We start from the raw sequence: 17969 nt of genomic DNA, 5'->3' as shown, positions 1-17969 counted from the left end.
AAATTCTTCTTCTTTTTCCCTTTAAAGCTTCTCTTCTTGCCCGAGCGCTTAAATGGCTTCCCCTTTCTCAACATTAGCATGTCATGCTTTCCCTCATCTTTGAGATTTTGCTCGGCCTGCTTCAACATACCATGAAGCTCGGTGAGAGTTTTCTCCATGCTGTGCATATTATAGTTCATCTTGAACTGATCATAGCCTTTGTGCAGCGAGTGGGGATTGATGTCAATTTCCATCTCGGTTGATTACGAAGCATCGAGCCTTTCCATGTTCTCAAACAATCCAATCATTTTAAGAACATGCGAGCTTACTGGCTCTCCTTTCTTGATCTTGCTCTCAAGGATCTGCCTGTGGGTTTCGAACCTTTCAGTTCGGGCATGCTCTTGAAACATATTATGAAGCTCAGAAATGATCTCAAAAGCCGTCTCCTTTTCAAAGAAAGTCTTTTGAAGGTTCGGAGACATAGTGGCCAACATAATGCATTTGACATCCCGATTGGAACTTTGCCATCGGTTAAGGGTAGCCTGGGTGACCTTCTCATTTGGACCGTTAAGAATTTCCTCATCAAAGACATATTCCTTTTGCTCTTGCATTAGAACAATACGCAAATTCCTTTGCCAATCAAGAAAATTTGGCCCACTCAACTTCTCCTTGTCGAAAATGGAGCGTAATGAAAACTGGTTGTTTGAGTTACTTGCAGACATGTTTCTACAATTGAAATAATTTGAAATGAAAAACCATTCATAAACCAATATGTTTGAAATTTAAAGTGTTCATGCAAATTTTCAATCTGATTGAGCATTTTATCCACACATTAACATTGGTCCATTTTAGGCGACAATAAAATGATTCCAAGATCCCACAAATCAAAAAGTGATTAAGCATGCTTTGGCTTGTCTTAACACTTAATATTTTAGGGTAAGCAATCCAATTGCTAATATCTCCAAGCTACTCTTGGTTCGATAAAACGTCGCATATAATGCTTTCTTGACATTTTATCTCCATTGCCACGATATCTAAGGACTCCTTACCGATATCGTCAAGCTTAACCAAGACAACTTGTATACCTAGTATACCTTACGTTCCTAGGGAAGTAGTGATGCCTCGCTTTGGCATAGCCCATCACATAAGCGCATTAGTTCGGTAAGTGTTGTTCTTGGAATGGCATATTTTAGCTCAATATTTTAAGGACCTAGTATTTCTATGTTGGTTGATTTAAGTGAACTCAATTAATTATCGCAACATTTGAAATCCTTAACATGAACCTAACATATCATTCACATATATATAAGAACAATTATAAATAGCAAGCATGAAATAAGATGCATTTGGCAACTAGAATGACCCCTTGAAATATTCAAATCTTCAAGAGTCTTCATCTTGGCTCGTCTTCATAGAAATGTCGTCTTGAGACATCTTCGCCAAAATGATATTACTAGCTACTACGACTAGGATTAATCTAAATATTAAGATACAAAAATACGCAACAATATGTAGACCGTATTTAGATTTACAAAAATACATAACGGATTGCAGTCCGTATTTACTATCCTAATCGGGCCCCACTAGTTTCTATTTTCACGAAACCTGTGTAACAATATATCTTCCATTCATCCATTCATTACATGTGAATGCCCATGAATTTTATAACGAAAAACAAGTAACAATGCATAACGCGCACGAACTAGTAACTAACTTACGTGGTTAATCCAATTAACGCGCCTAATTAAAACTAGTCAAAGTTGTTTAACATTTTATGTGATTAAAACGCATTTATTTCATGCAATTAACGAAGCTCCCATTAAATTCCGCATCCAACTTAATTAATCCAATTAATTAATTTTGTTAACCCAAATTTTGTCGAAATTAAAATTTTGCAAGAGCTAGAAAAACCGAGGCCGAGCCTCGTTAAAATAATTAAATAAATTAAAACGACAAAATTTTGCAAAAGCGATAGCCCAAGATTAAGCAAAAATGGCCCAACCCTAAAACTCGTGGGCTGCGCACCATGGCTTCTAGGCAGCCCTTATTGTTGTGCCTGATTGTGCTGGGTGCCAGCATGCTCGCCCAGCGTAGCATGCCACGCCAGCTAGCACTAGCAGCACGGTACGCATGCTACACATGCTAGCATGCTCGCTGGCGTTGGCAGCAAGTGGCTGGCTGGCTGGGGCTTGCTGCCTCGCTGCCCAGCAGCAAGCAAAAGCATCCTCCAGCAGCCATGGAAATGCATCCAACATCAGCGCACAACAACCCTCGCCACACAGCGGCAGCACCTCTAGGCACAACACCCTTGGTGGCGCTTGGGTGATGTTGCCTCGATTTGCGTGCTTTTTTCTCGAGATTTTATTCCCGTTGTACGTGTGACATAAAATCAACTCTAAACTTATTTTAGAATCAATTTAAGGCAAAATGAAAATAAAACAAGTCCAACTTAATTGAATTCAATTTTAATGGTGCACAAGCCTAAATCATCCAAATTACTTTTGAAACAATTTAGGTATTTCTTGATGCTTTAAAGTTGAAGAGCTACACCCATAATTAATTTAACCAAAATTCAAATTAATAATGAGTTTTTACAAAATAGGGAGTTAGAAAAATAAACCCTTTCATCCAATGAAAAATTTCCCAACAATAACTTGTGTAAAATTGAAAAAATTTCATCTTCCAATATGAAGATTAATCAAAATTCAATCACAAGTATTGAACTTTAAGGACTTTAATCAACACAAAAATTATTAAATTCAAAAATTAGTTTAACATGGAATTTAGCAATCAAAGTTCCAACCAAATAAAAATTAAAGATTGAATCTTTGAAACTTTAGGGGCTTCAAAATTGCAAGTTCACCATAAACATTCACACTTAAAGCAATTTATTTGCAATAGTGTGAAAAATTCAAGTTTATGTGAAAAGTGAACACACTAAATTAAGCACCAATTATGACTTCATAAATATGCTTAATAGGGGTTATTATTGCATTACATTAGGGATGCAACCATACATTTAATCTACCTTCAACATGCAATAATTAATCAAGGTTAAAAGATTTAAAAAATTTCGTGAAAAGCGATAAACCCTTCGAAAAACATATTTCTGGATGTATTTTGGCTTCTGGACAACCCTTACAGAATTAGAAACGATTTAGAACATCGATTCCACCCAAAAATCACTATTTTTGAGCCGAAATCTGGGTTCGTCAGCCAAAATAAAAAAAAATACGAGATTAAAAATAATTAAAACGAGCTTTTAATCCAATTAGAAAGCAAAACAAGAAATTTAAATCCATTTTAAATCACCTTAATTAATTATTAGTCACAATAATTAAAGTAAGCGCGACTCTGATACCGCTGTTGGGTTTCGTAGAATCCGACTCTACGCGGAGGGAAACTCACCCAAGACCCGCACACTAATTAAAGAAACTAAGCATGCAATCACTAATTAAACAACAATTAAGAGTGAGAGAGAAAAGACATTCTTACCCTTGGCGTGTGCTTCGCTCGAATCCCGAGCTCTTACTTGAACCCTGCAAATGCGAAGGTCTCTGACGACTCGTACCCACGAACCCGACACGAACAATCCAAGTCCCGAAGGTTAGTCGGGACTCGATCAATAAAAATTATAGTTTTACGAACTTAAGGTTTTCTCACTTTTTCTAAGGAGGTGGCATTTTATTTCAACTCAAGTGCTCTTCCCAGATCCCAAAACCTTGGTATTTATAGGGAAATGAACCTTGAACTCCCACTCTCAATCAATGTGGGAGATTTGCAATTTTCCCACTTTATTTTAATTAAAACAAAAATAAAATTGCAACTTAATCAATAAGTTACAAGTGGCACAAGGAGGATGAGAGATTAGCTAAGGACCATTTCCAGGGGGGGACCATAGCCTTGCTCCCCAAGGAAAATTCCACAACCTTGGTCCCGACTTAGCAAACTGGCACCCCCTCCATGTGGTTGGCTCGCAGCCTGCCTTAGCTTCCAAGGCTGCTAGCTAGTGCCTAGAAACAAGGCTGGGCAGCCAGCAAGCACACACACGCACACAACCCGCATGCATGTGCAACCAGCCAGTACTAGGCCAGCCAGCACGCAATGCATCACTGCTGCTTGGTGCGTTGTGCTGAGCGCTACTATGCTAGGCACACAGCCCAGCACACTGCTGGCTGGGGCATGGTGCTACGCGATGCCGTGCTAGCGAGGCTGCCAGCGTCTAGCACCACGCATAGCGTAGCACGCCTAGCAAGCTGCTATGCGATGGTGCGTGGTTGCGATGGCTAAGCGCCTAGCACCACGCATAGCGTAGTACGCCTAACATGCTGCTATGCGATGGTGCGTGGCTGCAATGTGCAATGGCTTGCCAGCCCGCATTGCCCTAGCACGCCTAGCATGCTAGGCTTGCGGCTAGCATTGCGATGGGTCCCGTCTAGCCTAGCACTCACATGGCTAGGCCAATGCGAGGCTACTGAAAGGAATGGTGTCCTTCCAACAAGTGTATTATTCCGATAGAGGGTTCAGAATTATCGGAAAGCTAATTCTTCAGTAAGGTCAAGTGATCGGAATGTCTAGGTGGAGACCCCTTCCGATCAGTAATATTAATTTACAATTAATATTACAGCTTAATCTTGACTGAACCCTTCGGGTCAGACCCAATCGAGTAACCGATCCGAGGTGACGAATCAATCCGAAGGATTATATGAGTCGTTAGAGTATTACAAACAAAGACGTCGGATATCGAGCTTAGAGCATCGAGATCGAGCGTCGCAAGTCAAGTCGAATTTAAAATTCGACGAGACGCAAAATCAATCGAGTTACAAGTACAAACCTAGCCGTAGCTTCGCATTGGCCTGGCCATGAGAGTGCTAGGCTAGGCGAGGTCCAACGCAAGCCTAGCATGCTAGGCGTGCTAGGACATGTGTGCTAGCAGGGCCATGCGCCCAAGCCATCACACCATCGCATATGCGTGAGGATGTGCTGGGCGTTGGCGCTAGGCTAGGCCTAGCACTGCACCATCGCATGTGTGCTGACACTAGGCATGGCCTAGCACTGCACCATCGCATGTGTGCTGGCACTAGGAATGGCCTAGCACTGCTCTCGCACCATTGCATATGCATATGCGTGCATATGCACTGCTAGCACAGCACCGTCGCAACTTGTGTGCGTGTGCGTGCAGATGCGTTTCTAGCACAACACTCGCTGGACGTGCGTGTGCGCATGCATAGCTAGCACAGCACCAAGCTGCAATGCGCTTGTATGTGTGAATAGCAATGCATTGCCCACATGCGTGGCTCGCTAGCAGCACGCATGCTGGAAAGGGTGCTCGCTATGCTAGCCGCAACATGCGTGCTGGATAGTAAGCACAACCAAGGCGCCCACATGGATGGGAGAAGGGAGATTCAAGTCTCCTTTCCCTATAAATACCCAAGTTTGGGTTTTGGGAAAAATGACTTGAGTTGAACTCAATGAGGCCGTTCGGGGTATAACTTCCAAGTTCCATGGCTGCATGCATGTAAGAGCTCGATTTGCAACACAACCCGCATGCATGTGCAACCTCCAAGTTTGTAATACTCTAGTCTTCCGTGGTATAGCCCTGCCTAACCTTCGTGGTAGGGGCCGTTCGGGTCGGGTCTCGAGGGTGGACTCCGTTGGAGGCCGTCGCACTTGCGAAGCTAGAGCTTTCGAAGTAAAAGCTCGATTTGCAAGCGAAGCACGCATCGAGGGTATAACTTCTCTCTCTCTTATTTTACCTATTGCTTAATTATATTTATGCTTGTTTTAATTTCTTTAGTTATCTGGGCGGGTCTTGGGGGGTTTCTTTCCGCGTAGTGTCGGGTCACTACGAAACCCTAAAGCGGTATCGGAGCCACGCTCCTTTTAATTTTTGCAATTACTTATTAATTAAGGTGTTTTAAAAGATTTTATTTTTCTGGTTCTTGTTCTTCTAATTAGATTAGAAGCTCGTTTTAATTAATTTTAAAACTCGGTTATATTCTCGATTTGGCTATTGAACCCAGATTTTGGCTCAAAGATAGTGATTTTTGGGTGGAATCAACATTGTGGAACAGATTCAACCCTATTAAGGCCTGTCCAGAAGCCAAATTCGAACCAGAAACCCATTTTTTCAGGGGTTTTTCGTTTTATAACGAAAAATTTTAATTCCTTTTAAGCCTTGATTAATGCAAGCATTACAAGGTTAGATTAAATGCACTTTTGCATCACTAATCTACTGGTTTTAAAAATATCCTTAAGCATAATAATGGCGTTTTTATTAGTGCTTAAGTTGATATACCATTTTTCACATAAACTTGTTTTTCACAAATTTTGCAAAATAATTGTTACAATGTGTGAATGTTTGATGTGAATGTGTAATTTTAAGTTCCCAAGTATGTTAAAGATCTAATCTTTAAATGTTTAATTGATTGGAACTTTCACCCTAAATTCCATATTGAACAAAGTTTGGATTTTTCATGTTTGGTTGATTAAAATCCATGATGTTCAATACTTGTGAGTAAAATTTGATTAATCTTCATTTTGGAAGATGTAATCTTGGTATTTTACACAAGTATGAAAGTTGGATTTTTTTTTTATCATTAGATGGTTAATTTGTTTTTCCAACTCCCATTTGTCAAATCCATTATTAATTTGCATATTGGCAAGATTAATTATGGACATAGCTCATTTTATTTTAAGCATAAAGAAAGACCTAATTTTGTTCAAAAATAAATTTTTATGATAATTTAGGCTTGTGCACCAATAAAATTAAATTTATTTAGTTGGACTTAGTTTTAATTTTTAATTTCCCTTAAATTGATTCTAAAATGTAATTTAGAATTAATTATGTCACACACAAATCGGAATTAAAATTCCGAGGAAATGCATGCAAATCGATGCAAAACCGCAAGCGTCACCAAGGCCAGCCGGGCTGCCCAGCAACCCGCATGTAGGCTACCTATGGTGCACGCAAGGGCATTGCACCAATGCGCATGGCTGTGTGGCAGGGAAGGCGCTGAGCGCAGTAGTATAGGCTTGGCTGTGTGGCTGTGTGGAGTGCGCGCATGTTGGCTAGCATCAAGAGGCGCCAGGCCAGCAGGCCAGATGCTCGCAGGAACCCGGGTGCTAGCAAGCATTCACAACATGCAAGTAGGCAGCTGGCGTTAGCAGCAGAGCATGCTGGGCGTAGCGCACCTCGCCTATGCACCATGGCACCAGGCCATGGGCTGCCTAGCAGCCATGATGCGCACCCTCAAAGGGTTATGTTGGGGCAATTTTTCTTAAAACTTAGGCTATGATTTTTTGAATTATCTCGTCTTTAAAATATTTTAAGTAATTAATTTAGCGAGGTTAAAAACCTTGATTTTCGGTTTTGCAAAATTTTTACAAATTTTGGGTTATGCCAACTTAGTTAATCGGATTAATTAAGTATGGATGCAGAATTTAGTGGGAGCTTAGTTAATTACGAGAGAATTTTGCTTTTAGAAATAATGGATTAAACAACTTTGACCAGTTTTAATTAGGCGCGTTAATCGGATTAACCATCTAAGTTAGTTACTAGTTTTGTGTGTTTAATTATGTATTTCATAAAATTGCATGGGCCATTCACAAATAGTGAATGGGTGAATGGAAGATTGTCTTCAAAATAGGTTATTGAAAATAACAACTAGTGGGGCCCGACTAGGATAGAAAATACGGACTGCGTACCGTTATTTATTTTTGTAAATCTAAAATACGGTCTGCGAACCATTAAGTATATTTGTACTATAGATTAATCTTAGTCGTTTTAGCTAGCTATTTTAATTTTGGCAAAGATGTCTCAGGACGGCGTTTCGATAAAGACGAGCCAAGATGAAGACCCTTGAAGATTTGAAGATTTCAAGGGGTCATGCTAGTTGCCGAATGCATCAATTTATGCCTTATATATATTGTTGTTATATATGATTGCTAGATGCATGTCTAGGATTTCTACAAATTTGCGATGATTAGTTAAGTTCACTTAAATCAACCAACATATAAACCCTAGGTCCCTTAATAATATTGAGCTAAAAATTGCCGTTCCAAGAACAACACTTACCGAACTAATGCGCGTATGTGATGGACTACGCCAAAGCGAGACATCACAACTTCCCTAGGAACGTAAGGTATACTAGGTATTCGAGTCCTTAGATGTCGTGGCAAAAGAGATAAAATGTCAAAGATGCATTAGATGCGACATTTTATCAAACCGAGAGTAGCTTAGAGCTATTAGCAATTGGATTGCTTACCCTAAGATATTAAGTGTTAAGACAAGCCAAAGCATGCTTAATTACTTTCTGATTTTTGGGATCTTGGAGTCGTTTTATTCTCGTCTAAAAGGGACAATTTTTAATGCGTGGATAAAATGCATAATAAGATTGAAAGTTTACAAATATGCTTTGAATTTCAAACTTATTATGATCTTGATAAATGGTTAGACTTTGCACTTATATATTAGTAGAATTCTTAATCTTGAGAAATCTTTTGAGATTGGTTCTCAAAATGGAAAGGCGTTTCAATATACAACCTCTCATAATTGACTTTTATGACTAAAGTCCGAAAGGACGGTTGGATATCATGTTTTTTAAAATACTAGTTAGTTTTGATAAAGATGAAATATTTAGTTGAAAAACTCAAAATTGTCAATGGTTGACAACCAACATATCTTTTCGCTTCATACACAAATGAGAAGGACTCATTTATGTAGCAATTCAAGTACGAATTGAAAGAAAAGATGGAACTTTGTTTCACGGCGCATTAGATGCTTAATCATGCCTAACAAAGTGTAAAAGTCAAGACACTTAAACAAAATGATTCTTTAAGTTATGAGATGGCGTATGATAAGAAATATAGGAATTAGGGAACAAAGGAAAGGAATGAGATTCCTTTCTTACCCATGAGTTCATGTTATTATGGTCAACTTAGCAATTCGGTATCTTCACAAGTATTGGATACTACTTGAGTGTTCCACTTTGAAAGTAACCTCAAACCGTTGAAGAAAGGCTAAGTTATTGACTTACAAGCTTAGAATGAAGCAAGTAGTGTTGCATCAGTTGTAAGGTCATTTGTTTTGTTTAAAGTCCTTTTGAGACAAGGCCGGAAAGAATAATGGTTATTGTGTTCCATAATCAGCAAACGATTCGTTTACACACGGAAAGACTCACATTCAAAATTAAAAGCAATAGTTGCTAGGTTTACTTGAATGGCATGGTCGCATAAGCCACAAGTCAAGAATGCTAGATTATAAACAAACATTTCCCTAACATGAAAACTCACAAGGTTCAAGTCATGGTCATGATTTGTGTTCCAAACACCTTTAGCAATATCATATCGACAAGAACATACTCAAGGCTCTATTAGATAGACTCTTGATAGTTGCAAATCTTACTTGTTGAAATCGACAAACAAAGGAGCTATTGTGCTTGGTATAGACAATTGACTCCAAAAGCTAAAGAGGATTCCATTAATTCAACATCTCACAATGAATTTTAAAGAATATGGCTATATTCATCAAATGTGAGCAAACTGGACCTTGAGTAGCTCAAATGTTCAATGAAGTATAGAATCGACTTGGCAAGATATTACAACGTCTAGCTAGATTAGATCGAGCGATGTTTACTTGAGCCAAGTGTGATCTCATCAAACTTATGAAATTGAAATTTCATAATTAGCTCCACAAAGAACATAGCGTGTCTTGACGGAGACCTCGATGCCATTTGAAAATGACTCGAATGATGATGGATCACATCCCTTCCTATAATCTTAAAGATTTGCACAAATGACTAAATGTTACACTAAAAAAAAGTGTCGAAGCTAAGAAAGGACACCATATTTAGTTATGGATAGAAATAGTTTCTAGCGTCTTTTCAAGTACATGTCTAGGGCTCTTAACTCAGTGGGAGCTAAGTGGCTCAATAAGGGCTAAGATAGCTCGAGAAGTAGCTAACTGTTTGTTTCACAACGAACTTTTACCCGAAGACAATATACATGTCTCTTTGTAAGTATTCAAGTGAGACTACGGGCATTACCTCCACAACCTAATTGAGAACATAGTATTTGTTGCTCTAAACGGTGTATTTCTGGAAAGTAACACCTTTCCAAAAATAACAAGTGGGAGGAAAATGGAACTCGACGAAGTTCAAAAGGACGAGCAACAGTGTCAACTTGATAAAACTGACAATCAAAATGCTTTAAAAGCAGTTGATAAGATTGGTCAGAATCAAACAAACAATGTAAATGCTCAACCTATTACCCCGTATAGGTATAGAATTCACCAAAGACTTGGATTGAATCCTATAAATTTCTATTAAGTTAGAAATAAACCTAAGACTTACAAGCATACCATTCACCATTGGATGGTGAGGGAATAGTGTCTTGTAAATTATCTACGACAAATCGAAATTCCGAATAATGGTTAAAGACCATAAAAATCCAAAATAGACTCCATGTTTACAAATCATGTTTGGAACTTGATTCATTTGCATGAAGGGTGACAGACCCATCAATCGCAAATAAGTTTTCAAGAAGAAAACTAACAAATGTGGAAATGCACAAGCATACAAAGCTAGATTCATTGAAAAGGATACAATTAATTCACGATGTTGATTTTAATAAAAACCTATTCACCAATCGGAACGCTAAAGTCTTTTTGTGATTGTTCTAGCAAAATTGCGCATATGAAATATGGCTAAATACGAAACCGCCTTCCTAAAATTGGATTTTGGAAGAGACTATGGAAACAGTCTAAGGGTTTTGTAATTCTAAGTAATGCTAGATTTGAAAGCAAGCTCAAGAAATCCATAATGGGATTAAATGAAGAATTGCATGAAGGAATTGGAACATGCATTCTCATAAAGTCAATAAAAGGTTTGGCTAAAGGAGAATCATAGAAATTCTTATAAACAAGAAGTTTAGTGGGAGCAAGAGTCAATCTTGTATGGTCCAACAAGAAGTTTGTGAACTCTATTGTGAAATGACTATCAAATGCTAAATATTTAGATTTGAAAGGATTTTCAACAATAGACCAAGCAAAAGGCGACACTTAGTACATATGGGAATTAAGATCTATTGGATAGACTTAATGAAACGTTTAAACGAGTAAGGGAATTTACCGTGTTAAACATGAAGGACTTGAAAAGGCTTTCGACCCATATGTATAAAACTAAGTAATTGTTTTAACTAAGTATAAGCTGGGCAAATACTAAGTCAAACAAGAAAGACTCTGGTAGAGACTTTCAATCATGTCACATAGCAAACGATTTAGCAAGACTCGATGAAATTGGATGAGCTAAAAGTTACATGGATGGAATCACATTGGGAATAGTTCTACAATTAAAACCATCATGTGTGCTATGATATGGAATCACCTGATCAACCTATGAGAGTACTTTAAGAGATTTAAAATCATCATAAGTACAATTCTCACTATGACTATCGGAACCTCTTTCCTCGACCATGAGTATTGTGAAGTTTTCTTGTTTGAGTTCTAGTCTCTTTGATGTTGTCCAACGTCTGCCGTAACTAGGGATCATAAAGGCAACACTCGGGTGACTAGGTCCTCTTAGTAAGAAAGCTTACAATACAAGACTGGGAATGTCCCCCTAACAACAATAGGGAATATTTCTTTGTTGTTTACAAGGCCGCTCGAAGAGCGAGACTGTGAAAATGCATGGCCATGCTCAGATAGATTTTAGAAATCATCTGCTTATTAACAGTCAAACTCGGAGATCGAGAAACACTTCTGAACGTAATAAGGATGACAATGAATCTTACCTTATAGTTCACGAAGAGACATTAAGCGACATAGGAAAGCGACATAGGAGACTGCTTCCGATCAGTAATATTAATGTACAATTAATATTACAGCTTAATCTTGACTGGATCCTTTGGTTCACACCCAATCGAGTAACCGATCTGAGGTGACGAATCAATCCGAAGGATTAGATGAGTCGTTAGAGTATTACGAACAAAGACGTTGGATGTCGAGCTTAGAGCGTTGAGATCGAGCGTAGCAAGTCGAGTCGAATTTAAAATTCGACGAGACGCAAAATCAATCGAGTTACAAGTACAAACCTAGCCGTAGCTTCGCATTGGCCTGGCCATGAGAGTGCTAGGCTAGGCGAGGTCCAACGCAAGCCTAGCATGCTAGGCGTGCTAGGACATGTGTGCTAGAAGGGCCATGCGCCCAAGCCATCACAGCATCGCATATGCGTGAGGATGTGCTGGGCGTTGGCGCTAGGCTAGGCCTAGCACTGCTCCATCGCATGTGTGCTGGCACTAGGCATGGCCTGAAACTGCTCTCGCACCATCGCATATGCATATGCGTGCATATGCACTTCTAGCACAGCACCGTCGCAACTTGTGTGCGTGTGCGTGCAGATGTGTTGCTAGCACAGCACTCGCTGAACGTGCGTGTGCGCATGCATAGCTAGCACAGTACCAAGCTGCAATGCGCTTGTGTGTATGCGTAGCAATGTAGCGCCCAACAAGCATGGCTCGCTAGCAGCACGCATGCTGGCAAGGGTACTCGCTATGCTTGCTGCAACATGCGTGCTGGCTAGCAAGCACAGCCAAGGCGCCAGGCGCCAGCAAGGCTAAGGCTGGCTGGCAGCCAGCTATCCCAGCCATTTGGTGGATACAGTTTTGGTGTGGGGACCAAGGCTTGTGGGCATTGCCTTGGGCATCAAGGAAATGGTTCCCCCCTCTTAAAATGGTCCTCACCTAATCACTCTTCCTCCATTTGCCACTTGTAACTCATTGATTGATTTGTTCATTAATTTGTTTTTTATTAAAATAAATTAGTAGGAAAATGCAATTCTCCCACATGGATGGGATAAGAGAGATTCAAGTCTCGTTTCCCTATAAATACCCAAGTTTGGGTTTTGCGAAAAATGACTTGAGTTGAACTCAATGAGGCATCTCCCTTAAGGTGAGAAAACCTCTAAGTTCGTAATACTCTAGTCTTTCGAGGTTGTTCGGGTCGTTCGGGTCGGGTCTCGAGGGTGGACTCCGTTGGAGGCCGTCGCACTTGCGAGGCTAGAGCTTTCGAAGTAAGAGCTCGATTTGCAAGTGAAGCACGCATCGAGGGTATAACTTCTCTCTCTCTTCTTTTAATTATTGTTAATTATGTTTATGCTTGTTTTAATTGCTTTAATTCTGAACCCTCTATCGGAATAATACACTTGTTGGAAGGACACCATTCCTTTCATAATCAACCCCTGATTCGGTAACTTGGGATTTGACTCGCATAGGCCCAAGCGGCCATGAGAATCAATGCTGTAAGCCATACCTTGAGGTTCAGACTTGGGGGTCACCCCACCCCTAGCCGCTGCAGAACCGGATGTAGCATTGGGCGGACGGGGTTCTCTTTGCCTTAGAAGAGGCTTTAGAAGGTTCCTCAGCCTTCCGTTTGACCAGCATTTTGGAGATGGAGCGTGGAACGTTCTTACTTTCACCCTGAAAAGTCAAGCACAAGGGTCAACGCTGGTTAAAAGCCGTCTGATGACAATTAAAGATAAGTTAAAACACACAGTCGGAGCTTACCCCATCATCCTTGGACGCTAGTTGGGCCCTTTTCTTTTTTAGTTGATCCTTCCGGATCTGCGCTTTAGTGCAGCGTCAACCATCTCTAAACCTTTTTCTACAAAAGAAAAACCAATTGGTCAAATGCAAAACAAAGTAGAAATTTAGAGGCGGCACTAAAGCGCAGGTTAAGTGGTCTATGTACGTCTATCATAAAAGTTACTAAGGCCACAGGCGGAGAGGAAAGCCTCATCCTTCAGCCAATCCGGATGGGGTACTGACAAGCGCTAAATCGGTCGCATAATCTAGGCTTGGTCAAACGCATTTATAACAAACACCTCACTCAAACAAGTACAATTGCAAGCAAGGGTTCGGTCCACGGAGAGCGGGAATCAACTTTTAAATAATCTAAACGCTCAAGCTAAATCGAAGTCAAGGTATAAGTGGTGATTAACTAACAAACTACAACTAAGGATTGAATTCAAGGAATTAAAACACTAGGGGAATGGGATTCACTCAACCAATAGCAATTAAGATAATAGGGAGGAGCGAGGATAATGGAATAACAAATACCACATGCAAGACCAACTTCAAATGATATGAAAACAACTCAAATCACTAAGCTTAGATCCCTCATTAACTTAGCAACCAAAGATACATATTCATATTGTAATAGGTAATGAAACGTTCAACTCACATTTCCATGTCGAACCAAACATTTCATGCCATCAAGTTCAATAATCTAAGTTAATTACTCATATCATGAAGAACTAATAAGCAATCCCATATAATCCATTTTAATCACGATCCATCATCAAAATCACTCCTAAACTCACATAATCACCATTAGGTTGGTTTTCACCCAACCCCTAGCTAAGGAACTACTCACACATCATATTGAAAAGCAGAAAATCAAAATCTAGGGTTCTATCTTGCTCAGCAAATTTGGAATAGTAACTTACTAAAAATAGAACCAACAATCAACAACAATCCTCAAAGAACTAAAAAGGGATTCAAATAACAAGGTATAATATGATAAATAAGAAAACAAGTAATATGGAAGAGAAAAGTTACTAAAATGAAGCTTCAAAATGTTGAATAAGTGATGAAAATCTAAAAATGAATCTTGAAGTTTGCTTCTACAATGATTAGATTTGAGACTTTCCAAACTAAAATATCAACTAATTTAATGAACTAAGGTGCTAACTCAGAGGAAGTTCTCTGAATACTATTCTACTGCTTGCTGTCTTCAAAATGAACTAAAGTGGTAGTATTTATACTCCCCGAATTAAATAGGGAAATTCGTCAAAGTAATAAGGATTCCCAGTCAGGAGCGCCCGCTCCAAAAGAAGGAGCGCCCGCTCTAGAGATTTGCACGCCCGCTCCCATGTTCTTCAGTTGATGGCAGATTCAAAATATCAGGGAGGAGCGCTCGCTCCTAGGAACTTGCACGCCCGCTTCTCTTGTTCCAGAAGGGTGGAAGATTTGAGCTGAGCAGATAGGAGCGCCCATTCCTAAATAAGTGCATGCCCGCTCCTCACAGGTTCAGAAACACGTTCTAACTTGATCGTTGGAGGCGGAACTTCACCCAACTGGAGTCTCCATTGTTTTGCAGGTACAGGCGCTTGAAATCCAGTCTTGGTGGTGTAACTCTCCCGAGAGAACCTGAAAACCCCGAAACAATAGGCACCATGTTATTAGCTAACAACCAACTATGAATTAGAGAAGGCGTCAATTTTGACCGCTCTTGCCGCCTTACACATGCAGATACCGGCTAGCAGGGCCTCATACTCAGCTTCATTATTCGAAGCTTGAAACTTGAATCGTATTTTATACTCATACTTGTCCCCTTTAGGAGACAGACATATAATTTCAGCACTATAGCCGATCATAGTATAGGTTCCATCTACATACACCTTCTAAACCTAATCCAAGTTCTCCGGCCTTACCGAACGTGTCATCTCAACGATGAAGTCAGTAAACGCCTGACCTTTCACCTCTTTTATTTTTTGATTCGAAGATGATTTCATAACTTTGAATTTCAATAGCCCATTTTATCATACAATTGGACGACTCTAAATTTGTCATTAGCCACTTGAGTGGTTGTTCTATATTGACTACCACTAGATGTGCCTGATGAGTGACATTTATGTCGCTCTTAGGACAGTCTTTTCTAGTAGTTTTAGTAATAATTCGGTCCATTTTAGTATGTTTTGCTTTGATCCGCCTAGTTCGAGTATTCTACCTTTATGGCGCGTAATGTGTACTCATATGGTTTAGGTAATCTATGCTCCCCTCCCCTTTCGTTGTATTACACCTTGCTTTCCTGTTTTATGATTGCAGGTGTATGCTGTTAATTCGGAGATGGAAGGAACAAGGGCAAAACGGGAAGAAATCCAGACCAGGCAAATGGCGCGGGCGCGCCACTAGAGAAGCGGGCGCGCCACCTATAGGCGCGGGCGCGCATCCCTTGAGCGCGGGCGCGTTGATGAGCTGGACCAACCATTAAATACCCACTTTGGAGCGGGCGCGCATTTCTAGGAGCGGCCGCGCCATCATTTAAAGCGCGGGCGCGCCTATCTGCTGCTGATTCAAATCCCGATTTCAGCCCAAATTAACAAAAGGGGAGGCAAAACGGCTAACGAGGGAGAACATTCTATGATAGGGATATTATTGTAGCATAGAAACCTTAGAGGAGAGGTTTTAAGGAATTTTTCTAGGTTTTTGTTTTAGCCACTTTTGTATTGAACAATCTTGATAGTTTTTAGTGTAATTTTCTTTGTCTATCAACATTAGTTTTACTCTTAGTTTTTGAAGAAGTAATTTTGCAACATTGATGTATGGTCAAGCTTGGAGATTGAATGATGTATGGCTCTTTATTTGGATTTCAATGAAGGTTTTGGTATATTTCTCTATTTCTCTTATTTTTATGATTAAAGTTTCTACCTTTGTTAGTTTAGTTGAAAAAAACTTTGTCTTTCTTACTATTTCATTGGTTATAATGTTGCTTAGTATGATTGTAGTTGTAGTTATGACTAGTGAGTAGTTTCTTGTTGCTAGGGGTTTGGTGAAGATATTCTTTGAGTTTGATGTATGCTAGGCTAGGTTAATTTGGAATATTTGTGATTAAATCTTCCTTGTGCTTATACTTATTAGCCACTCCATGTTTATGGCCATATGCATGTTGTGGTTGAATGACGTGAACTAAATCGTGACGATAGTGCGACTTAGGAATAGTCATTAGGTGATTGATTATTGCATGACCTTAGCGTGTATGCCTTACGACGATAGTGTGAGTGTATGCTAGCTAGGAAAGCTCTTAATACTGATAGGCGATTAGAGAGTATTCTTGATATTGCCTTGTATGAGTTGCTTGGGTTACATGTAAACCTATTTTCCGATGCCCAACTTCGTTGAATTCATAGCATGTTTTATCCTTCCCCCTAGTGCTTGTTTTAATTGTTATTCTATCCCCTTTAGTCATTACTTTACCCACCATACTTCTTGATCGAATTAGATTAACATTAGGAGATAAATAGCGGTGCTTATTCGTTTCCCTGTGTTCGACCCTTAACTTGCCTCTATGCTCTTTTAGTTGCATGTTTAGGACTACAAATATCATTTGATAGAGGTGTCTTAGTAACGACCTAAAATACCGCCTGTCAAATTGGCGTCGTTGCCGGGGAAACGGTTTCCATTGTGTGTTTATTTTCTTGTTGAGACTAGTTCTTTTCTATTCTTTTGTTTTTCCGTATCTTGTCAGTGCTCACTTTCTGCTTAGCTTTGTATATGCACAGGAGGCTTAATTTCTCTAGGCCTTTGGTGTCCATAGACCTTGAGCTAGAGCGTACTCTAGCCCAATTGAGGAGACAAGCAAGGGAGAGAGGTGAAGACCCACCTCAAGAGGAAGTGAGAAGTTCCCCTACCCCATCTTCACCCACTTCAAGTGAGGAGAGCGAACCATCCACAGGCTCAATTCCCAACCCATTTGCCCAATACCATAATCAATAAAGCATGGCTGATCAAGGAAACATGGGTGATTTAAGGTCACTAAAGCAACTTGGAGCACCCGAACCTTATGCCTCTCAAAGTGGGATCTTAGCCCCCACCACTCAAGCAAACAATTTCGAGATAAAGCCTAATTTCATTTCAATGATAAAGAAGAGGCAATTTACCGGTGGGAAATTTGAGAATCCCCATGAGCATCTCAAAGAGTTTGTCAAGTATTGTGACACTATCAAGATCAACGGAGTCTCCCAAGAGTACATAAGATTGAAGATGTTTTCGTTCTCACTCATGGGACCAGCGGAACATTGGTTAAACAAGGATGTTCTCCCCGGTTCCCTCACGACTTGGAATGAGGTAACTACGTCGTTCCTAGGAAGGTTTTACAATCACAAGAAAATCGCCGAGGCTCGCTCAAAGATTCAAAGTTTCCGCCAAAGAGGTGG

The sequence above is a fragment of the Chenopodium quinoa genome, unplaced genomic scaffold (assembly GCF_001683475.1).
Source record: "Chenopodium quinoa cultivar QQ74 unplaced genomic scaffold, ASM168347v1, whole genome shotgun sequence".
Taxonomy (NCBI): Eukaryota; Viridiplantae; Streptophyta; class Magnoliopsida; order Caryophyllales; family Amaranthaceae; genus Chenopodium; species Chenopodium quinoa.
The sequence above is the reverse complement of the archived record's forward strand: the minus strand, read 5'-3'. Positions refer to the sequence as shown.